Raw genomic sequence first — 25,429 nt, 5'->3', positions numbered from 1 at the left:
CTTGGGAATAGGCATAAATATGCATCTCTTCCAGTCAGTTGGCCAGGAAGCTGTCTTCCATATTTCTTGGCATAGACGAGTGAGCACCTTCAGCACTGCATCCCTTTGTTGAAACATCTCAATTGATAGCCCATCAGTTCCTGGAGCCTTGTTTTTCGCCAACGCCTTCAGAGCAGCTTGGACTTCTTCCTTCAGTAACGTCAGTTCCTGATCATATGCCACCTCTTGAAATGGCTGAACATCGACTAATTCTTTTTGGTATAATGACTCTGTGTATTCCTTCCATCTTCTTTTGATGCTTCCTGCGTCCTTTAATATTTTCCCATAGAATCCTTCACTATTGCAACTTGAGGCTTGAATTTTTTCTTCAGTTTTTTCAGCTTGAGAAATGCTGAGCGTATTCTTCCCCTTTGGTTTTCCATCTCTGGCTCTTTGCATATGTCATTACAATACTTTACTTTGTCTTCTCGAGACACCCTTTGAAGTCTTCTGCTCAGTTCTTTTACTTCATCAATTCTTCCTTTTGCTTTAGCTGCTCGACGTTCGAGAGCAAGTTTCAGAGACTCCTCTGACATCCATCTTGGTCTTTTTTCTCTTTCTTGTCTTTTCAATGACCTCTTGCTTTCTTCATGTATGATGTTCTTGATGTCATTCCTTAACTTGTCTGGTCCTCAGTCACTAGTGTTCAATGTGTGAAATCTGTTCTTCAGATGGTCTCTAAATTCAGGTGGGATGTACTCAAGGTCATACTTTGGCTCTCGTGGACATTCTGATTTTCTTCAGTTTCAGCTTGAACTTACATATGAGCAGTTGATGGTCTGTTCCACAGTCGGCCCCTGACCTTGTTCTGACTGATGATATTGAGCTTTTCCATCGTCTGTTTCTACTCAATTTGATTCCTGTGTGTTCCATCTGGCAAGGTTCAGGTGTATAGTCACTGTTTATGTTGGTGAAAGAAGGTATTTGCAATGAAGAAGTTGTTGGTCTTGCAAAATTCTATCATTCAATCTCCGGCATTGTTTCTATCGCCAAGGCCATATTTTCCAACTACTGATCCTTCTTCTTTGTTTCCAACTTTCGCATTCTAATTGCCAGTAATTATCAATGCATCTTGATTGCATGTTCGATCCAGCCTGGTTGCTGCCACCCTGTTTAAGTAGCTAAAAGAGGCCCAGGTTCAGTACCCTCTCCAGACATTTGCGATCAGCATTGAAGACAGCCCTGATTTATCGGCTGAAAGTAGCAAATCACTTTGGGAGTGAACATCATGAGGTCTTCTTTAATTCTGAGAGGGGAATTCAGGCCCTGGGTGAAGTCATATTTTCCTTGGAAACTTATGAGATTACAACAGTTGGTGCTTCAGTAGGTATGTATTTAATTTCCAAGTATATCGGAGGAACACAGATAGTGTGGTGATCTTCTCTGGAGCAGGTTCAGATGAACTTACACAGGGCTATACATATTTTCACCAGGTTCCTTCTGCTGAAAAAGCTGAAGAGGAAAGTGAGAGGCTCCTGAAGGAACTCTATTTATTTGACATTCTATGTGCTGATCACACTACTGCTGCCCATGGCCTTGAACTGAGAGTCCCATTCCTGGATCATCAATTTTCTTCCTATTATTTGTCTCTGCCACCAGAAATGAGGATTCCAAAACATGGAATAGAAAAACATCTCCTGAGAGAGACATTTGAGGACTCTAACCTGATACCTAAAGAGATTCTCTGGCGACCGAAAGAAGCCTTTAGTGATAGAATAACCTCAAGGAAGAATTCCTGGTTTAGGATTTTACAGGACTATGTTGAACATCAGGTTGATGATACAATGATGGCAACTGCATCAGAAAAGTTTCCCTTCAATACTCCTAAAATTAAAGAAGGTTATTATTACCACCAAAACTTTGAACGCCACTACCCAGGCCGGGCTGACCGGCTGAAAAGGTAGTAGAAGAGGGAAAAAGAGAACAAAGAACATATGGGAATAAAAGAAAACAAATAGAAAAATGGTAGACATAAACCCAACCATATCAAAGTCACATTACATATAAATGGTCTAAACATTCCAAGAACAAGACAAATGCTGTCAGATTGGATTGAAAAGCAAGATCCTACTACTGTTCTCTTCATTCATAGTAGTTATGCTCTGCAAAGACTAATCTTAATGATTTTACCTTTACATCACTGATCATCAACTGTGGTTGCCTACTGGAATCACACAGGGGCTTTAAAAATAAGAATGCCTGTGTCCTAGCCCCAGAGATTATCATTCAATTGGTCTGAAGTATAGCCTAGCATCAGAATTTTTAAAAAGCTCACCAAAACCAAAAGCTCACCAGGTGATATTAATTCACAAATCATTGATTTCATTCATTCATTGAACAATCTCTTGATGGAATTAACAAGAATATCCAGATGCACTTTAAAATTCACAAAAGACTTTCACCTGTGTTATTCAATATAATTCTCACAGTTATACCAAGTGATGAGTTATGGAATCATTACCATTTTCCTCATGTACACATAAGTAAACACATTTGTAAGTTGAGTGATTTTCCTGATGTTACACATATATTAAGTGGTAGAGCCAGAACTGTACTCCAGGTCCTGTGAATAAAAGATTAGACTTTGCATCTAGGCCAAGAACTTACAACTAAGTGATTGTCTTTATGTAGCACCAGAAACACAAAGCATTGGCTATGGGCTCTTGTCAGCATTTGTTTAGACTAAGTTTCTCCCACATCAACCTCCTTAGAAGGCTGAGTCTGAAATAGAGTTAGCTTAGACATTCTGTGACCTTAGAATACTTATTCAGTACCAATATAACTTCAAATTGGTCTACTCACCCATAAAACATTGGGGTTTCCCTAAATGATCACTCAGAATGGGAGAAAAGAAGGCCTGGACAGAGCTCTATCAATTCTCTTAGAGGAGGAAGATGAAGAAGACAAAGCAAATGCCATGAAAGTCTTGGAAGGCAACAGAGAGACCTTTAGAAGAGCAAAGGACCTCTAATACTGATAACCAAACTTTCTTCAGAAGAGAAATCTTACCTGAAAATGATCAAGGGGTGGAGTCCAAGATGGGTTCCCAGAGAAAAGACTGGCCCTTCTTGGTGGTGGGGGGTAAACTGACCCCTTGAATTTCCAGTACAGTGGTGCAGATGGCATAGAGATGTGTGTTAGCAGCTGAGCAGAGGCAGAGCAACTGCCCCTGGTCAATAGTAAATTCTCAACAAATGTCAAGCAAATGTTGAATGTAGAAGACAAAGGGGCTGAGCATTACAAAAATTTTGCAGAGTTTTCTTCCTAAAACTTTTTGCTCTGCCTGCTACCTGAAGGGAAGGATTCTTCTCCAAACTGGCCTCTAGAATATTGAATATACCATCAACTTCCAGAAGAACAAACAAATCGGTCTTAGAGAAATAAACCCTGAAAGCTTCTTAGAAGAGAGGATGGCAAAATTTTGCCTTGTTTACTTTGGACACGTCATCAGAAAGACCAATCCCTAGAAAAGGGCGTCATGTTTGGTAAAGTGGAGGGCAAGGGAAAACATCAAGGAGATGAATTGACACAATAACCACAATAATGGGCTCAAACATTTTAAAGATCATGAAGATGGCACACGGCCAGGCAATGTTTCATTCTGTTATACATAAGGTTGCCATGAGTGGGAGTTGACTGGGCAGCAACTAACAACAACAAAAAGTTTAAGTAATATTGGTGAGGTCATGGCACAGCAGCCAGATTCTTTCACAAGAATCTCCGTAGCTTGATTTTATAATCAATTGCTTTCTCTGTTGGCAAGATTTGCTCATCCTTAAAGCAATATTAATGATTTCTGATTTGGTTGCCAAATATTTTTCAGAAATTCTAAAGTCATTTCTTTAACAAGCACTTATGTAACACTTTGTGCCAAGTACTATGCAAATATTAACTCATTTAATTTAACAGCCCTTCTTTCTGTGGAGTCCCAGTGTCATCCCCACACACACTGCAATTTAACTGGCCCCACACTATCTGGAAACATCACCTTGTCTAGTCCCCACCAATTGTGATGGTTCTCCACAGTGTGTTCTCCAGGGCTTTGTCCTGTCAGGATGTAAATAACTTCTGTCACTTCCCCAGGGAGGCTGGCCATTAGAAATGTTTTCCTTTACTTGAATTGATCCCAGTACAGGTAGTGAGAAGACATTTGCCCACCTGACTCTTTCATCTCATCTCCCTCCCTGATGTTTTCTACCTTCGCAATCCTCATACCTGACAAGCATATTGTAAGGCAGATAGTCTGTGATAGAGATGTCTGGTTTTCAAAAATCTTCAATCAAATTTCAGTCCCTCGAGCCCTCTTTTTCTGCCTTCCATTCTTTCTTATTGGTTAACACCTTTCTAATAAACAGGTGTCCAGAACTGTATCATCTTATCACTTTGCAGGTTCAGCTTGCAGGTGCTGTTTACTGTGACTCCAGGGCTTTTGAGGCATTTCTGCCTTTCACTGGATATCTCATTTCCAATCATTTATCTCCAGGCACTTAGTTCCTTCCTATTTTAAACTTTATTTTCTGCTTCAAATTTCTAGTCTTGCTGGGTTTCTTTGTTATTGTTTTCAATCTGTAATACTTAAAACACTTCCAGATTTAGAATTACCTGATAGTGTAATTCCTATGCTACTTAATTCTCCAAAATCATTTTTTAAATGCTAAGAAATGCCAACAACAATTAACAGTATATTAATAATTACAATAGAGCCAACGTTATTGACCATTTTATACGTCAGGTACATGCTAAGCACTTTTATGCATAATCTGCTAGTAAACCATACCCCATAGGTACTAACATCATCCTCTTTTTACAGATAAGAAAACTTGAAGTTTAGAAAAATTAAATTACTTAACAAACGTCACAAACCTAGTAAATGAAAAGACCCAGATTTGAACCCAGATTGCCTACTTAGAATTTGAACACAGGTTGCTTGTGGACCATTAAGGTACATTGTTTTCACTTGTACTTTATAAGAACCCTATGTAAAGATGTTTTATTTAGCTTTTGCTAATTATTTTGAAGTTAAAAAAATGAAAGCTAATTTCATTGTTTCTAACAATGAAAAGGAAGCCTTCATAATTAACTTAGTCTTTAAAAAGTGTACTTTAGTTATTGTGGTGTAAAGGATTAAGATCTGGTTCCTCCAGAGAGACTCACCAAACCTAAAAACTGAACGAGACTTCAGCCTAAAGACCTCATTTGAAAGGGAGGGCCGTTAGGCACAGTTAAGTAAATGACTTGCTAGAGGTTACAGAATTTGCTCATAGCAGAGCTAGGATTCCAGTGTACTTCCCCCACCAGGCCCTACCTCCATGGAGAGGGGAAGCAGCTACCTGGGAGCCATCTGAGTCCTGATCTCCCGAGCCTGCATGGCTCTCTCTGAGCCAGTGGACCAGAGCCCACTGTTGTTGTATCTAACTTGCAAATGAAGTCTTAAATGTTGCCCTCCCAATGTTGCCTCTGCTGTTGTCCACCTACTCATCTTCAATTAAGGCATAGGCAAGCTTCTGGCCATGTGCCTGGCCCCACATTGACAACAGTCTGTTGTTGTCACCGGTTGCCATGGAGTCAGCTCCAGCTCATGGTGTTTTATGTATGATGGTCTGGTGCCATCTTCATGATCACTGGTATGTTTGAGTCCATTGTTGTGGCCAGTGTGTCAGTTCACCTCACTGACAGTTTCCCTTGCCTTCGCTGGTCCTCCATTTTGCCAAACATGATGTCCTTCTTCAGAGACTGGTCCCTCCTGACGATTCATCCAAAATAAGCGAGTTGAAGTTTCAGACAATATTCTGTTGTGATAATAGGGTTTTCACTGGCTAATTTTCAGAAGTAGACCAACATGCCTTTCTTACTAGTCTTAGTCTGGAAGTGCCTCTGAAACCTGTCCACCATGGTGGCCCTGTGGTATTTTTGAAATACCATTAGCATAGCTTCCAGCATCACAGCAACTTGAAAGCCCCCACAGTATGACAAACTGACAGATGGGTGTGGGTGACAGTCTACAGAGGCTGCTTACTTGCTTCCCTGGTCAGATAACCAACCCCATACTATCCCTTTTTACTCTATTTCCTCTGCCCAGCTCTCCATACGTGTCTTAAACCATCAATCCTCTAAGGTCTAGGTCATCTTCCACACATTCCCTGAAGCCCTCTTTAACCACCTCAGGCCAAAACAATCTCTCCCACCTCTGAAATATTAGAACTCCTATATCCCAAGTCACTCATTTACCACTTAGCATATGCTGCCCTGTATTGTCTGTTTGGGATCTTTTTATCTAAGAGCCTGGCCTGCCCTGAGGGCACAGATCATATCTTATTCATCATTGCATCCACCACATTGCTTAGCCTAAGGCCCAGTACAAAATAGGTGTTCTATAAATGTTGATTGATTTATTGTACTTGGAAATGAAAACGACTTTCTTGCTTCCATGGTGACTCAAGAAAAGAAACTTCTCTGAGACCTGTGAGATCAACTGAGAAAATACTTTGATTCCTAAAAAGTACTTGAAGTACTTGTAATTATATGAACAAGACTATGTTAGCTAAAAATGTAAAACATGTTTTATGGTATCATACAGACAAAAACAATCACTCTACAGATTTGGGTGGTTGAATGTATTTTTCACTGAAGTCTTTCAAACCAGTTATACATATATACATGGCATGAAAATCATTAGACAGGTTGCTTACCACCGTCAGATTACTAACACTAAGGAAAACCCAAAATTTGTAATCCTGAAGTTCTCAATATAAAGTGCTCTTATTTCTTTTGAGTTTGAACATTCTGATGGGATGAGTTAACATATTTTCATGACCTCCCTCATTATGGTAATATCTTAAGTAATGAGACACCAAAACTCTGGATTATATCCACAGAAGTAATCTAACCTCTATTAGACAAGGCTTTATTTTAAAAGGAGATAGAATCTTTCACTTGCTTTCTTCCAATGGCTTTATTTGGCTTATTCTTATCTTTCTACGATTGATGAAAACCTTTTGACAATTTTTTTCTGATATCTTCATATCGTTTTTCAACAGACCGACAATTTGGACTGAGACCAGTTGGATTAATATACTACACTATTTTTTGGTTGGCAACTATTGAAAAATTGAACGTTGACATTGTCTAATACATTTCCCATCCCTAGAAAAAGGCATCATGTTTGATAAAGTAGAGGGTCAGAGAAAACCTGGGAAACCGTCAGTGAGACTGTGATGGTTAAGATTGTGTGTCAATTTGGCTGGGCCATGATTCTCAGTATTTTGGCAGTCGTACAACGTTGTGGTCACTTCCCTGTTGAGATATGGTATGTGATCACCCTCATGATGGGATCTGCCTTGAGTAGCCAATCAGTTGAAAGGGAGTTTCCTTGAGCACGTGGTCTGCATCGAATATTAGCAGACATCCTATCAAGGCTTGGAAGCTTTTTGCTCGTGCTGGATCCTACAGCTGTCTCCTGTTCGTCTGGCCTCCAGTTCTTGGGACTTGAGCTAGCAGCTTACCTGTGGTCTTACCTGATGATCTTGGGATTCTTCAATCTTCCTTCACAGCCTTGAGTGAGAGCCCCACTTTCTAATCTGCCAATCTTGGGTTTGCCAGCCTCTGTGGCTATGTGAATCAGGAGAAGCCTCTATCCTGACTAGGGATGTTCCAGCCTCTACAACTGCATGAGCCATTTCTTTGATATAAATCTCTATATATATTTACACACTTTACTGGATTGACACAATAGCCACAACAACACTGGACTCGAACATACCAATGATTATGAAGATGACCCAGAACTGGGCAACATTGGGCAAATTTATGCATATGTTCGCCATGAGTCAGAGCCAACTCGCCAGCAACTAACAGCCACTATGCATCTCCCACTCTGTAACACAGAAGAGTAGAAACTTAGAACTAGAAGGGATTTTAGAAATCAACTAAACCAGTTCTTTAATTTTATAGGAAGATATGGAAGCCAAGGAACATTAGACTACTTGCCCAAAGACATGCATTTCTACTGACCACAGTCAATGAAGCAGATGTTTTTTTTATTACAGAATGGGTTCTACCTCATCCACAAATTAGCCTGATAGGCAATAAATTTAAAAATTTTTCCAAGATTATTCTCTTTTAGAAATGCCTACTGCTCTCTGTGTAAAATACAGACATAATTTCAATCCATGGATAATGAAACTAATAAGGAGTATTTTAAGGATGTGGTTGGAGGGGGTGAGACAGGGCCATATGATGGCTTTGGGTTCCCAGCTCTTTAAGAGAATGGACCAACCTAAGCAAAATGTAAAATCATTTCAGTTTGTACTCAGCATTCCAGTCTCCCTTTCTTCATCCTTCTTCTCTCACTAGTAAGTGCTCCTCTGCTCACCCCGTATTTTAGATATTCTATGCCATTATACATTGGGTTGTGTCTCCCAAAAAGGTAAGTCCTAATCCCAGTACCTGTAAATGTGACCATGTTTGGAAATAGGATTTTTCTTTTGTTGTATTAATTCATTCATACCAGAGTAGGCTGAGTTCTAACCCTAATCCCAGACAAGGAGAGACATACACAGGTGGGAGACAGATACCATGTAAAGATGTATCTATGAACTCAGGGATGCCAAGGATTCTAGGCAGCTACTAGAAGCTGAAAGAGACAAAGAAGGACATTTCCCTAGAGTTAATGTCTTGAATTTGAACTTCTAGTCTCTAGAAGTGTAAGAAAATAAAATTCTGTTCTTTAAAGCCACCCACTTGTGATGTATTTGTTACAGCAGCACTAGGTAACTAAGACGTACAGCCAGCTGACCTCTCCCCTCTATTAAAGCAGGAATTAGACATTCACTTCTTTCACTTCTTTAGTGTGCATAAATTTTAATCTATTATATTAATTAGACTTTTCTGTCTTAAGTGAGTCTTTGGTTACCCTTACAACAGCAGCAGGTGGAAAGATGTTTTTGGAATTCCTAGCAGGTGGAAAGATGTTTTTGGAATTCCTGAAATCATACTATTCATAAGGCCATTGAGGTGAGTTAGTTATACTTAGGTAAAAAGCTATCAGGAGGGACTAGTCCCTGGAGAAGGACATCATGCTTGGTAAAGCAGAAGGTCAGCAAAAAAGAGGAAGACCCTTAAAAAGATGGATTGACACAGTGGCTGCAACAATGGGCTCAAACACAGCAACAAGTATGAGGATGACATGGGACTGGGCAGTGTTTTGTTCTGTTGTACATAAGGTCGCTACAAGTCAGAACTGACTTGACAATACCTAACAACAACAACAGGTAACAAGTAAGAATCTGCCAGAGGAATGATCTGTCCTTTCCCAACTCTTGCCCTGCAGATGGCAACTTCTCCCACCGGAAGGATAAAACAGGATTTCATAACTATTTCTCGGAATGTTTTGAGACAGGAGAATTTGTGCTTCGTTGTCTCCTGGATATGAATTCCATCTTTTCTTGACCCACTTTCACTTGGCAGGCATACTTTTTTCCACCAATTTTTCTAGCTGATTATAAGCCAGCCCCCAACCATCTTCACTATTAATTTCTCATCTACCCCCAAATTCACAATTTGTGCCTTTCAGCTATATTATAATGAATACTTTATTAATAGTTTCATGATGTGATCACCATATCTTTTGCAACGTTCTAGAATAAAATACATGCCACTTCTTTTATTTCCACCTTGGTAATAAGTTCGGATAACAGGATGTGACATTGGAGAATATATCTTCACCCATAGATGCTATCTGCAGCCCTGGTGCCTCAGTGGTTAAGAGTTTGGCTGCTAACCAAAAGATCGGCAGTTCAAACCCACCAGCCACTACTTGGAAACCCTATGGGGCAGTTTTATTCTGTCCTACAGGGTCGCTGAGTCAGGATCGACTTGACAGCAATGGGTTTGGTTTTTGGTTTTTTATAGAGATTATTGAACTATATCTTATAAATAAGAGCAATACATTTACATGGTTACTATATAACGCAGAATTACAGTGATAATAACTCACATTCCCCTAGTACTTTATAATTTACAGAGTTCTTTCACATTGGTTATTTTACAACTTACAATGACTCCTTGAAATAGAGGAAGTAGGGCAAGTATTTTTAAGCCCATTTTACAGTTAAAAAAGAGACTGAGACTCTGAGTATGTCACTTGGTCAAGGTCACACAGTTAGTAAGTGGGTGATGCTGGCCTCGCTTCCTTTTTTACCTCTCCTAGAAGAGAGAAAGGAAAGAAAAATAGCATTTATTGAACACCTGTTACGTGCCAGGCACCATGCTAGAAACTTTTCACATGTAATATTTTTAATGTATTATCCAGGATGGAACTGCTAGTAAATAGTGGACTGGACTTGTTCTTCCCCCATCCTGTACTTCACAACTGATCATCTGAACAACTGTTATTCCCATTACTTTTCTGTACTTCCACTTAGTTTATCTATTTAGGAAAACCCAGCTCATCTCACTCTTACAATTTACTGTCTTTTTTTCTGTACCCAGTCATCAATTTGCTGCTTAAGAAAAAATCATGCAACCACAAATTGATGTTCTCTGAATGCAGCTCTGCCCTACCTCTATGTATTTATTCTTGGCCAGCTTCTCCTTAGCTCTCCTCCTCTGTTACCCGACTCTTCCTGCATCACTGCTCTCCTTCCTAGTAGATAATCAGAACCCCTCTTCAGCACAAAAATTAAGCCATCAGTCATGATCTTCCTCAGCTCACAGATCACTTCACTACAAATTTAAATGTAATAACCACAATATACTTCTCTCTTTCCTTTCTTTTTTCCAGTCTCAGAAAATGTGTCCCTTCTGCTAGCCAGGATAAATTCATTTGTTCTGTTCACGCATCCTTATTCTCAGGATTCATGGAGTCCCCATTTTCTCCCACTGTGGGCTTTAACCCCTTGGTCTCAAACAAGCTCAAAGCTCTCGTACTTGGAGAAAAATAAACTCCTTTTGGGCTGAAGGCCTCACTTGCTACTATAAAACCCCCTTTTTCCTCTTCCCAAACAAAGCTGAAAAAAACTAGTCTACAGTTACCATAAGGTTTTCACTGGCCAATGCTTTTCAGAAGTAGACTTCCGGGTCCTTCTTCCTAGTAAAAGAACTGAATAGAAGATTTCAAAGGGCATCTTGAGAAGACAAAGTAAAGTATTATAATGACATATGCAAAGAGCCAGAGATGGAAAACCAAAAGGGAAGAACATCCTCAGTGTTTCTCAAGCTGAAAGAACTAAACAAAAAATTCAAGCCTCGAGTTGCAATAGTGAAGGATTCCATGGGGAAAATATTAAACGATGCAGGAAGCATCAAAAGAAGATGGAAGGAATACACAGAGTCATTATACCAAAAAGAATTAGTCGATGTTCAACCATTTCAAGAGGTGGCATATCATCAGGAACCAATGGTACTGAAGGAAGAAGTCCAAGCTGCTCTGATGGCATTGGCGAAAAACAAGGCTCCAGGAATTGATGGACTATCAATTGAGATGTTTCAATAAATGGATGCAGTGCTGGAGGTGCTCACTCGTCTGTGCCAAGAAATATGGAAGACAGCTTCCTGGCCAACTGACTGGAAGAGTTTATGCCTATTCCCAAGAAAAGTGATCCAACTGAATGTGAAAATTATAGAACAATATCATTAATATCACATGCAAGCAAAATTTTGCTGAAGATCATTCAAAAGTGGCTGCAGCAGTATATTGACCGGGAACCGCCAGAAATTCAGGCCAGTTTCAGAAGAGGACGTGGAACCAGGGATGTCATTGCTGATGTCAGATGGATCCTGGCTGAAAGCACAGAATACCAGAAGGATGTTTACCTGTGTTTTATTGACTATGCAAAGGCATTCGACTGTGGATCATAACAAACTATGGATAACATTACAAAGAATGGGAATTCCACGACACTTAATTCAAGTGCTCATGAGGAACCTTTACATAGATCAAAAGGCGGTTGTTCGGACAGAACAAGGGGATACTGATTGGTTTAAAGTCAGGAAAGGCGTGCATCAGGGTTGTATTCTTTCACCACACCTATTCAATCTGTATGCTGAGCAAATAATCCGAAAAGCTGAACTATGTGGAGAAGGATGCGGCATCAGGATAGGAGGAAGACTCATTAACAACTGCATTATGCAGATGACACAACCTTGCTCACTGAAAATGAAAAGGATTTGAAGCACTTACTGATGAAGGTCAAAAACTGCAGCCTTCAGTATGGATTACACCTCAACATAAAGAGAACAAAAATCTTCACAACTGAACCAATAAGCAACATCATGATAAACAGAGAAAATATCGAAGATGTCAAGGATTTCATTTTACTTGGATCTACAGTCAACACCCATGGAAGTGGCGGTCAGGAAATCAAACAATGTTATTGCATTGGGCAAATGTGCTGCAAAAAGACCTCTTTAAAGTGTTAAAAAGCAAAACTATCACTTTGAGGGCTAAGGTGCACCTGACCTAAGCCATGATATTTTCAATTGCCTCATACGTATGCAAAAGCCAGACAATGAATTAGGAAGATTAGGGAAGAATTGACGTCTTTGAAGCATGGTGTTGGTGAAGAATATTGAATATACCATGGACTGCCAGAAGCAAAAACAAATCTGTCTTGGAAGAAGTACAGCCAGAATGCTCCTCAGAAGCAAGGACTGTGAGACTTCGTCTCATATATGTGGGACATGTTATCAGGAAGGACCAGTCTCTAAAGAAGGACATCATGCTTGGTAAACTAGAGGGTCAGCGAAAAACAGGAAGACCCTCAATGAAATGAAACGAATTGACACAGTTGCTGCAACATAGGATCAAACATAGCAACATTTGTGATGATTGCCCAGGACCGGGCAGTGTTTCGTTCTGTTGTACATAGGTTCGCTATGTATGTATATGCCATTTCTAAATATACAAACACAGAATTTATATCTATACATATATATATTCATACATACATACATATGTACTTACACATACACGTTGTTGTTGTTGTTAGGTGCCATCGAGTCAGTTCTGACTCATAGCGACCCTATGTACAACAGAACGAAACACTGCCCAGTCCTGCGCCATCCTTACAATCCTTGTTATGCTTGAGCTCACTGTTGCAGCCACTGTGTCAATCCACCTCGTTGAAGGTCTTCTTTTCCGCTGACACTGTACTCTGCCAAGCGTGATATCCTTCTCCAGGGACTCATCCCTCCTGACAACATGTCCAAAGTATGTAAGACGCAGTTTCGCCATCCTTGCCTCTAAGGAGCATTCTGGCTGTACTTCTTCTAAGCCAGATTGGTTTGTTCTTTTGGCAGTCCATGGTATATTCGATATTCTTCGCCAACACCACAATTCGAAGGCATCAATTCTTCTTCAGTCTTCCTTATTCACTGTCCAGCTTTCGCATGCATATGATGTGATTGAAAATACCATGGCTTGGGTCAGGAGCACCTTAGTCTTCAAGGTGACATCTTTGCTCTTCAACACTTTAAAGAGGTCCTTTGCAGCAAATTTACCCAATGCAATGCATCTTTTGATTTCTTGACTGCTGCTTCCATGGCTGTTGATTGTGAATCCAAGTAAAGTGAAACCCTTGACAACTTCAATCTTTTCTCCGTTTCTCATGATGTTGCTCATTGGTCCAGTTGTGAGGATTTTTGTTTTCTTTATGTTGAGGTGCAATCCATACTGAAGGCTGTGGTCTTTGATCTTCATTAGTAAGTGCTTCAAGTCCTCTTCACTTTCAGCAAGCAAGGTTGTGTCCTCTGCATAACGCAGGTTGTTAATGAATCTTCCTCCAATCTTGATGCTCTGTTCTTCTTCATATAGTCCAGCTTCTCATGTCTGTCAGTTTGTCATACTGTGGGGGCTTGCGTGTCACTGTGATGCTGGAAGCTAAGCCACCAGTATCCAGATACCAGCAGGGTCACCCATGGAGGACAGGTTTTGGCTGAGCTTCCAGACTAAGAGACTAGGAAGAAGGACCTGGCAGTCTACTTCTGAAAAGTGTTAGCCAGTGAAAACCTTATGAATAGCAGCTGAACATTGTCTGATATAGTGCTGGAAGATGAGCCCCCCAGGTTGGAAGGCACTTAGAAGATGACTGGGGAAGAGCTGCCTCCTCAGAGTAGAGTCGACCTTGATGACGTGGATGGAGTAAAGCTTTGGGGACCTTCATTTGCTGATGTGGCATGACTCAAAATGAGAAGAAATAGCTGCAAACATCCATTAATAATCGGAACCTGGAATGTACGAAGTACACACGTTAGCTCTCCCTTCGTAATTCTTAACATTCTTGTTCATGGCTTCCTTTACAAAAACAGTTCATCCCAACATGCCCTGGAAAATAGTTAACTAGTCAAATCTTCAGTAAAGAAGAAGAGATGCATAGAGTGCCAGATGATGAAAATTGCCAGGAGTCATTTGTATTTGGTTTGGCTTATTCAGAGATACTTTCTCATGTAACAACCACTCAACCTCCTCAGAACAATGTAACCATGATGCCTGAGATGCAAATAGATAAGAAGGAGACACATGGACACTCTCTAGGCCTCTCGGAGGCAGCTAAACATAGCTTCTATGGAAGTCTTATATCTTTAAGGAAGTCCAGTTTTTATGAACTGCTGATAAAAAATACAACTTCCATTCAAAGGTCAAGCACAGCATACGGCATCTGGTCCCTAAACAGGGCAGCTCTATTCCTCTATGACAAGATGTATTAAATAGATTTTTTCCTTGTTGTGTGAACTCACCATTGGTATTCACTAGATTCAAAAGTGCAACTGTACAAAGGCAATATGCTAGAGAGGAACTGTCAAATCTTTCTGGTTATAGAAATAGACCTGTGTATAATATTTGAAGAGGATAGTTTTGTTTTGTTTTGTTTTAAGCCTGGCTAGGTCAGTAAACTGCAAAGAGAAGCTTTACAAGTTTTCTCTAATAAGTGTATTAAACGTGATTATTTGCTGGAAGCCTCTGTAATGTTGCCATATAAACGAACACAGACTCCTCTTTTTTAATTTATATTTTGATGCAACTTCAATTGTACATGTAACAATAGAAGAATCAATGTACTTGAAATAGATTTCGGGTAATGATGGCTCCGTGGTTAAAGCGATCGACTGCTAACCAGATATGTTGGTCTGCTTCTGTAGAGATTTACAGCCTCAGAAACCCTGTGGGGTTGCTATGAGTTGGAACTGACTCGACAGCAGTGGATTTGTTTTTTTTTTAATGTGTTATAACATAAATTTGTTTAATTATTACATGTACTTATATGTACATATAATATATATGCATCATATGTAATTAAAGTTATTTAAAATCTGCATGTTGTGTTATTTCATCATTGAGACTAAAGAATGAAAAAGTCATTAGTTTTGAAAAAAAAATAGGCCAACTAATCAAGAATAAAATATTTTCATTTAGGTAGAGACTGTGGAATCCTGGTTTTTAAGGGGGAATCTTAAATCCTAAATTTGTCTCTAGTAAAATAGTTTGAATTGGAAAAGTACTTTTCACGTGACAAAACAGCACCTCTTACAGTAGATTCTAAAAGCATTTATATTTGAAAATACAAGACTTTAATATTAGAACAGAAGATCAGGACACAACCATTTAAAGAAATATAGTGCAGGTATTCATTGATTTTTTTTTTTATCATTGAATCATTGATTTTTAACTTCAGAGGTTAAAGCATTAAATTCAAAAAACAGATTTTCTACAATCCAGGATGGTTTTAAGAAGAAGAGGATGCATTTTTGGCCATCTCAGTATGTGGCGTGCCTCTCCTATGCCAAATCTTATAATATTGAGGAATAGCAGCTACATGGATATTCACTTTAACCCTTTCCAGGCCTAACATTCATAAGCAGAAATAAATGTCCTCAATGATCTTACAATGTGATCTAAAGCAAAGCACCTCATACCAAAAAGGTAACGTTTAATGTTGGCAATTCATGAAGTTATATTGAAAGATGGTCGAAAACAAAGAATATGGTACAGGCAGTTGCCAGGCTACGAACGTCCAACTTGAGGGCAACTTTACTTAAGAACCACACCAAAACCAAACCCATTGCCGTCAAGTCAATTCCAACTCATAGCAACCCTACAGGACAGAGTACAGCTGTCCCATAGTGTTTCCAAGCAGTGCCTGGTGGATTCGAGCTGCCAACCTTTTGGTTAACAGACATAGTTCTTAACCACTACACCACCAGGGTTTCCTGCTTAAGAACAGACTGCCATAAAGCCTCTTGTATTAAAAATTTGAGTTAAATACACACAATGGTTCATAATAACGAACACATGCACTACTTTGTGATACTCAGGAAAACGTTGCTGGTTTGGAAGTATGTTTTGCGCATAAAAAATCCATTGCCATCAAGATGTTCCAGACTCATAGCAACCCTAGAGGACAGAATAGAACTGCCCCCACAGGGTTTCCAAGGAGCAGCTGTTGGATTCGAACTGCCAACCTTTTGGTTAACAGCCAAGCTCTTAACCACTGTGCCACCAGGGCTCCCTTATAAGCATAGAAAGGTAAAATATATACTATATACAAAGACAAACATTTGACTAACTGACATTAAATAAGAACCTTAGGTACCTGTTCCAACTTACCTACATACTCGACTTAAAGAAAGTTAGGAATGGATCTTATTCATAACCCGGGGACTGTCTGTATATTTTACAATGTTTCATTATTCAATTGTGTATTCACTCATTGACTCATTCAACAAGCATTTACCAAGCATCTACTACTCTCTTCCAGACACAGTTCCAGCTAGATGCTGATGCACAATATGGAATCAGACAGACTCAGTGTTCTCGGTGAGGTTTCAGTGCGATGAGGAGGCAGACTATTGCAAGACAGGTAAATTATAACTGTGTGGAAAGGTCTAAAACAGACGCATGAATAAAGAACCTCACAGCCACTGGGAACCACTGGGACAGAATATAAGTCAGTCTGCATCCGGAGCTGGTGGTTTTTGAGATGAGTTTCAAACGATGAGAAAAAATTTTCTAAAGACATGTTGAAAGGTATTTCAAACTGTGGCAACATCATATGCAGAGGCACTGAAATGTGGTAGGGTCTGGAAAATTAAGTTCCATATGCCTGGAATGAGATGGGGGTACGGAGTTCAAGGAAGAAAATTTAAAAAAATAAATAAATAAAATCAGGCAGAGGAGGTAGCTCAAGTAAGATTATGAGATTTTATATATTTAGTCAATGGACTTTGTTGCTCTTACATGCATAAGAAATACTGAAAATTCGCCCACGAGGAAAATGGTGAGAGAGAAGAAAGCATGGGGAAGTATATTATTCCATTTTTACAGTGTCTGCTTTATAATTTTCTTCCAGGTCAGAGTCGCATGAAGCAGGCCTTTGCAGAACAGTTCCTTGATGGCCAGCTCTCCAGCAGAGTCCAGGGAGGCTTTCTCTCTCCTTAATATTTTAACATTTACTGCCTCATTTTGTAATCAAACATCAATTGCCTTATTAGTAGTAGTAGTGGTTGGTAGTATTGCGGTAAAAAATACATATAACAAAGCATTTGCCACATCAGCCATTTTTACATGCACAATTCAGTGACATCAGTACAACCATCACCACTATCTGTTTCCAATGTTTTTCATCACCCTCAACAGACACTCAGTGCTCCCGAGGAATAACTCCTCCTTTTCTCTGTCTTTTGACGAACCTATTGTCTTGAGCTGTTACATAAATGTAATGTCATTGTATCTTTTAGCATATCTTTCTGTCTCCCCAATTATAATGCTAACTCCTGAAGGACATAGATTGTCTTATATTTATTTTCCTCAGCAACCAGCACATTTAGACATACCAGTATGTCTCATTGTTCCCAATTTAATGTATTAATTGGTTCTAGAAGAGCAACTTTATTGACTTTTTTGAATTTGTATATTTAAGGCTATTTGATGTCTTTAAAATGAGCTCTTGCAACAAAAAAAAAAATTATTTATTTATTTTTATTTTGTTTAGATGATAGTATTAAATTACAGTAGGTAGAATAAATTAAGTATCCATGGATCAATGTGGCTATGTATATATACCTATATAAATGAAAAGAGGCCATCTCTTTCTTTTCCTTGTAATTAAAAAAATTTTTTTATTAATTTTTTTGTTGAGAATATGCACAGCAAAACATACCCCAACTCAGCAGTTTCTACATGTACCATTTAGTGACATTGATCATATTCTTCAAGTCATACAACCACTCTCACCCTCCTTTTCTGAGTTGTTCCTCCCCCATTAACATAAATTCCCTGCCCCCTAAGGTTCCTATCTAATCTTTTGAGTTGCTGTTATCAGTTTAATCCCATACAGATAGTTCTTAAAAGAGCATAATGTTCAAGGCAGGCATTTTTTACTAGTTAAACTAAATTACTGTGTGGTTTTAAAAAGACTTCAGGGGATATGTTTGGCTTAAGGTTTAAAGAGTATCTCAGGGCAATAGTTTCAGGGTTCATCCACCCTCCATGGCCCAGGAAGTCTGAATTCCAGGAGAATTTCAAATTCTACTCTTCATTTTCCCCCTTTTGATCAGGACTCTTCTATAAAGTCTTTGATGAAAATGTTCAGTAATGTTAGCCAGGCACCAGCCAGTTCTTCTGGTCTCGTGGCATACGAGGCAGTTGTTCATGGAGGCAATTAGCCACACATTCCATATCCTCCTCCTACTCCTTCTTCTACTCCGACTTCTTCTCATATCCTCCTCCTCCTCCTCCTCCTACTTCTTCTTCCTCTGTTGCTAGAATCAGCTCTTTCTTAATGTAGAATTCCACTTAATAAATTATTAAATAGTAAAAAATCACTATTAGGAAATAATCGTCACAGGCAATAATCATCACAGATGTTAAAATTAGTGGGTAAAAGTATGGAGAGTAACTGAATATTTGCATAGTCTCAAGAGTATCTCCCTACAAGATATCTACTAATTAAAAAGGGAAAATAGTAACTCGATAGTGGAGAAACCTGCCAGACACCACCTTTGCCAACTGATTCCAAGTTACCATCACCAGTAATAAGTTATATTGACATCACACCTCCTGATACGATGCCACAGTATCATATTTGATACCTCACACATTATATAATATACACAAGGCTACGTAATCAGAATGGTTCTTAGAAGCCATTTGCTACCAAACATTTAAATGCCATTTCACCAAAAATGGATTTGTGAAATTCAGTGTTTTATATTCACAAGACAGAAGATCAAGTAATTATTTCACTTTCAATGAACCATACTGTTTCACACTTAGCTGTTAATTTAATATTAGAGTTATAAATAATGAAGTGGATAATTAAACTTGTTTTTACTACAGTTTTCATTTTATAGATGTGGATGATACCAAAATTTCGTGAAATTTTGATGCTACTTCAGTAATTCCACATCTAATTTAATATTTCATATGTTTACCACTATTTCTGCAAACCAACATCACTAGTGTAATCAAGGCTACTGGATATCAAAAGCAAATGAGTCTTTCCCTCAATGATGGTATAATAGGAATGGAGTAGGCAGCATGAGCAGTAAGTATATACTTTTATACACAGATTTGTATACTTTATTTAAAAATAATTTAAAAAAATGGAAAATAGTATCCACTTAATTTATTTAAGACATTAACACATCATATTACAATTTTTGTGACTGATCCTTTTTTATAAATCATAAGTATTCATACAAACATGCTACATAATTCTTACATGTCTTATATAGACTTTGTCAAACTTGTCTTTGTGGACAGCAACAAAACATAAGCTATTTCTGAATTACTCATTTGTTAGTGTTCAGAAGTAGAAAGAATCCTTTGGCAATAATTAACAAGGTATGCCCATGCATATTAGCACATAAAGATTAAGTTTTTAACACTCAACTTCATTTCATGCTGAAACAAATCCTATTGTGCTAACTCTATGCTAACCTATGGCATCTCATTCATTATTACCTAATTAACCTACTAATAGCCACATCATAGGATTCTGTGTCCATAATTATTTTAGATATTGGTTTAAAAAGCTATTAAAGGAATGTGATCATACTGATTTTGGAAATTGATTTGGAAAACCAAATTCTTGCCTTTGTGCAGATGAAAATGCCCTTCCTGTTGGATATTGTTTGTTGCAGCCTGTTATTCATTTCCTAGAGATTCCATTTTACCTACATATAACATACTGAAACTGTATGTTGGAGAGAAAATTTGTAATATTCATGAATATTTCAGAGCAGAAGCTAAATAACTGGTAATAAACAATAAGCATATTTATTGTTTACTGTTTTAGATTGTCTTCTTAAAAAAAAAAAACAACTCTGCCCAAATTAAAAAAAAAAAAAGGTAGAAAATTCTGAAAACAAACTCTGAGAACAATATAAAAACTGAGATCATTTATAAAGTCCATCACAATGTGTAGGAAAGAGAAGCTCTCCGGGAGAATCATAAAACACTATCAAAATTAACATTAATCATGCAACATTATCAAAATTCAAAACTTGTGGCTTTAACGATCACCTCTTTCACTCAGAGTCCTCCTTCCACTCAAATTACAGATGTCATTTACATTGTTAAAATATAACCGATGAGATTGTATTTCTCTTCCCCAAAAACTCTGGAATTGGGTCAGATGGCCAGTTTTCTAGCCCCCAGCAGCGCAATAAAGAAAAGATTGGTGATGGAAAATGCTAACATGGGTCTCGGCAAATTGCTGCTACTGCACCGTTTACCACTAGATGTCCTGTGGACTAAGCAAGAAGAAAACTGGTGCGTACATTTGAATCCTTATTTCAGCAATGAATGTTTCTGATTTTAATAATATAGCTCTGGTTTTCCAAAATCGCTTGGTCAACCATTTGGTACTATACTTCCTATTGACATGGGCAAAAGAAAATACGGTGATGTAGGTTATCTAATGAAGGCCAGTATGCCATTTGTCATGCTTGCAAATAATTATAAAAGTATGATTGAAATATGTATCTTAATATCTTTCATAGTGAGGGAAGTACACACACATACACAAATATAATTTCCTTATTGCAAAGATAAACCTTTTCATCAAGCTTCATATTTCTCATTAGCAAGCTCAACACATTGTCTGGTTACAGATTTCCTTCCATTTCTTAGAAGGGTACTACGCGGGTATAACAAAACAATTACAGCTTATTTGAAGGAATCATTCACACTGTGTTATCTTCCATGGCTGCTAAGCAAAGTAAAGTTGAAATTTTACTGTCTGTCAATTTGGGTGATTATTATGATGAATCTGTGAAATGCAGGAGGTATTTAAAAGCACTGTGATGCTTCTCTAAAATTTCACCTCTTAAAAAGGCATGAAAGTACTTGGCAGATACCAATCCTGTGTGCCAAAGTTTAATGTAAAAGGATGTCTTTAGCTCCAATCGTCTGAGAATGGCACTCAGTACAGGGAAACCTCGCAAGGCATGCATTCAAATTCCTGGTGCTGTCAGAAAAGGAAATGGAGGAATAAGCTGAGCTCAATGGTGCTTGGTAAGAATCCCACAGAGATGAGGGCAAACAGCAAATGCCTTCTTCAGCAACAGAGTGGCAGGCTGGCAGGACAGGAACCTGGACATGAATGTCAAGGCTAGGGATCATCATCATCAAGGTCTATAATTCCTTAAATCCACTCTTTTAGGAATTTGATTAACTGTGGTGAAAACCATTTTTGAGTGGAATAATAAAGGAAATGAAAATGACTTAAAAAATTTTAAAACCCTTGTAGTATGTTACTAAATACAACTTTTAAAAATGTTATGGGGGGGCGGAGCCAAGATGGCAGAATAGACAGATGCTTCCCTCGAACGCTTTTTACAACAAAGACCTGAAAAACAAGTGAAACGAGTATGTTTGTGACAAGCTGGGAGCCCTGAGCATCAAAGGCACGCTTAAACAATCAACTGAGGGGCATGGAGAGGGAGAGGCCATTCAGAAGTGGAGAGGAGTTACTGGGCCTGAATCTTGGGGAGCCCTCAGGCACCATTCTTGGAGCAGCGGCGGTGGCGGCGGGCTAGTAATAGTGTTCAGCTGCAGTTTCCTCAGGGAGAAGAAGCCAGCCACACAGCCCACTCACACCTCCGGAACCTGAGGAGAATGGCACTCTCAGCAAAAGCTTAGTACTTGGGAATACTTTACCGTGCCCCCCACCCCCCAACCCCAAGCCGGCTTCAGCGGCTGAATCCCTGGGCCTGGGATAGACCCTGGTGAGCACCTGGAGCCATCCTCCTGGCCTTGGGGAAGGAAAAATTTGCAACTGAGGGGAAAAGACAATTTGCTAGCTCCATTAACTCGGGGAGCTCAGGACAAAAGTGGCTCCTGTCCAGGCATAAACCGTCCGTGGACCTTGAGCACCTTTCCCTTCTGCATGGACCTGTGTGGGTCTATTTCGGGAGAATAGGCCCTTGTTGGCAAACCATTTCAGCTGTGTGGTACAGAGGTGGGTATTTGACGTTTGACATTGCTTTGCCTATTAAACAAGGTCCTCACCTACCCACATCAGGGGCCTACGGACTGGTAGCTCCACTCAGGTCACCCAGCCACCCGTGACAGGGGTCCAAATATAACTGGTACCTCCCAGTCCTTACAACAAAAACTTTGGGTGCCCATGGTCCCTCTGCAGAACCCACCCACCTGCACGCTCTAGGGGACAGAGACATGTTTTCCTCAGAGACACTTCGGGGTCGGTTCTCAGCCCCCTGCCTTGTTCAAAGCGTGACCCACTGCTGCAGTCAGATACCGATATATACGCCAATCACCCCGCCCCTCTAAGACTGTAGGACAGAGCCTGTACAACACACTTGATGATCAGCTGCCTGGAAACCTAAGCTGAATTCATACAAGAAAACTGAATGGACTCCTAGACTGATGTACCTGATAACAGCTCTAGCTAGCTGGGGACAGGACACCAGAGCTCCAAAAGCGAAAATAATCAAGCTAGCTCACTCAAGCAACCCATAGGGGTATATCAAAACAAAACAAAGCAAGAAGCTACAACACAGTAAGCAAGCATAAACTAATATAATAACTTCTAGATGGCTTGGAGACAACAGTCAATATCAAGTCACATAAACAGACAGACCATGATCACCTCAACAGGCTCTTAAAACAAAGAATCCAGGGATCTTCTAGATGAAAGTGCATTCCTGGAATTACCAGATGCAGAATACAAAAGTTTAATATACAGAACCCTTCAAGACATCAGGAAGGAAATGAGGCAATACGCAGATCAAGCCAAGGAACACAAAGATAAAGCAACTGAAGAGATTAGAAAGATTATTCAGGAACATAATGAAAAGTTTAATAAGCTGGAAAAATCCACAGACAGACAGCAATCAGAAATTCAGAGGATTAACAATAAAATTACAGAACTAGATAACTCAATAGAAAGTCAGAGGAGCAGAATTACGCAAGTAGAAGCTAGAATTTCTGAACTTGAAGATAAATTACTTAGCACTAATATATTTGAAGAAAAATCAGATAAAAGAATTAAAAAAAAATGCAGAAACCTTAAGAATCATGTGGAACTCTATCAAGAGAAATAACCTATGAGTGATTGGAGTACCAGAACAGGGAGGGATAACACAAAATACAGAGAAAATTGTTGAGGATTTGTTGGCAGAGAACTTCTCTGATATTATAAAAGATGAGAAGATATCTATCCAAGATGCTCATCGAACTCCACATAAGGTAGATCTTAAAAGAAAGTCACCAAGACATATTATAATCAAGCTTCCCAAAACCAAAGATAAAGAGACAATTATAAGAGCAGCGAGGGATAAAAGAAAAGTCACCTACAAAGGAGAGCCAATAAGAATAAGCTCGGACTACTCGGCAGAAACCATGCAGGCAAGAAGGCAATGGGATGACATATTTTAAAAAATTGAAGGAAAAAAAATTGCCTGCCAAGAATCATATATTCATCAAAACTCTCTCTTAAATATGAAGGTGAAATTAAGACATTTCCAGATAAATACAAGTTGAGGGAATTCGTAAAAACCAAACCAAAACTACAAGAAATACTAAAGGGAGTTCTTTGGTTAGAAAATCAATAATATCAGGTATCGACCCAAGACTAGAACACTGGGCAGAGCAACCAGAAGTCAACCCAGATAGGGAAATCCAAAAAAACAAAGCACGATTAAAAAAAAAAACCCCAACACAGGGAGCAGCGATGTTATTATATAAGACAACATTAAAATAATAAAGAGGGACTAAGAAATGTAATCATACACCTTCCATATGGAGAGGAAGATACGGAGATACAAAGAAATAAAAGTTAGTTTTAAGTTTAGAAAAAGAGGGGTAAATAACAAGGTGACCACAAAGGAGACAAACTATCCTTGTCATCAAAATAAAATACAAGGGAAAAATACAGACTCAGCAGAAACAAAATCAACAACAACAAATATGAGGAAAGGACAATATATAAAGAAAATCTACTCAGCACATAAAATTAAGTGGGAAAAAGAAACTGTCAACACACAAAAAAAAGACATCAGAATGATAGCACTAAATTCATACCTATCCATAATTACCCTGAATGTAAATGGACTAAATGCACCAATAAAGAGGCAGAGAGTGGCAGAACGGATTAAAAAACAAGATCTGTCTATATGCTGCCTACAAGAGACACAAACAAACTAAAACTCAGAGGATGGAAAAATATATATCAAGCAAACAACAAGCAAAAAAGAGCAGGAGTGGCACTATTAATTTCTGACAAAATAGACTTTAAAATTAAATCCATCAGAAAGGATAAGGAAGGACACTATATAATGATTAAAGGGACAATACACCAAGAAGATATAACCATATTAAATAGTTGTGCACCCAATGACAGGGCTGCAAGATACATAAAACAAACTCTATCAGCATTGAAAAGTGAGATAGACAGCTCCACAATAACAGTAGGAGACTTCAACTCACCAGTTTCGGTGAAGGACAGGACATCCAGAAAGAAGCTCAATAATGACACAGACAATCTAAATGCCACAATCAACCAACTTAACCTTGTAGACATATGCAGAACACTCCACCCAACAACAACCAACTATACTTTCTTTTCTAGTATACATGGAACATTCTCTAGAATAGACCACATATTAGGTCATAAAGCAAGCCTTAGCAGAATCCAAAACACTGAAATATTACAAAGCATCTTCTCTGACCATAAGGCCATAAAAGTGGAAATCAATAATGGGAAAAGAAATCCAACACTTGGAAACTGAACAATATCCTGCTCAAAAAAGACTGTATTATAGAAGACATTAAGGATAGAATAGAGAAACACAGAGAATCCAATAAGAATGAAAACACTTCCTATCAGAACCTCTGGGACTCAGCAAAAGCAGTGCTCAGAGGCCAATTTGT

At 38.8% G+C, this 25,429-nt stretch overlaps 1 pseudogene; it reads left to right on the top strand.

The window, feature by feature from the left end:
• The window catches only part of LOC100661376 (asparagine synthetase [glutamine-hydrolyzing]-like), a 75,354-nt pseudogene extending 73,411 nt beyond the window's left edge, over positions 1–1,943 (top strand).
• Positions 1,944–25,429: the final 23,486 nt, after the last annotated feature.

This window comes from Loxodonta africana, chromosome 3 (genome assembly GCF_030014295.1).
Source record: "Loxodonta africana isolate mLoxAfr1 chromosome 3, mLoxAfr1.hap2, whole genome shotgun sequence".
Lineage (NCBI taxonomy): Eukaryota > Metazoa > Chordata > Mammalia > Proboscidea > Elephantidae > Loxodonta > Loxodonta africana.
The sequence above is the reverse complement of the archived record's forward strand: the minus strand, read 5'-3'. Positions and strand labels throughout refer to the sequence as shown.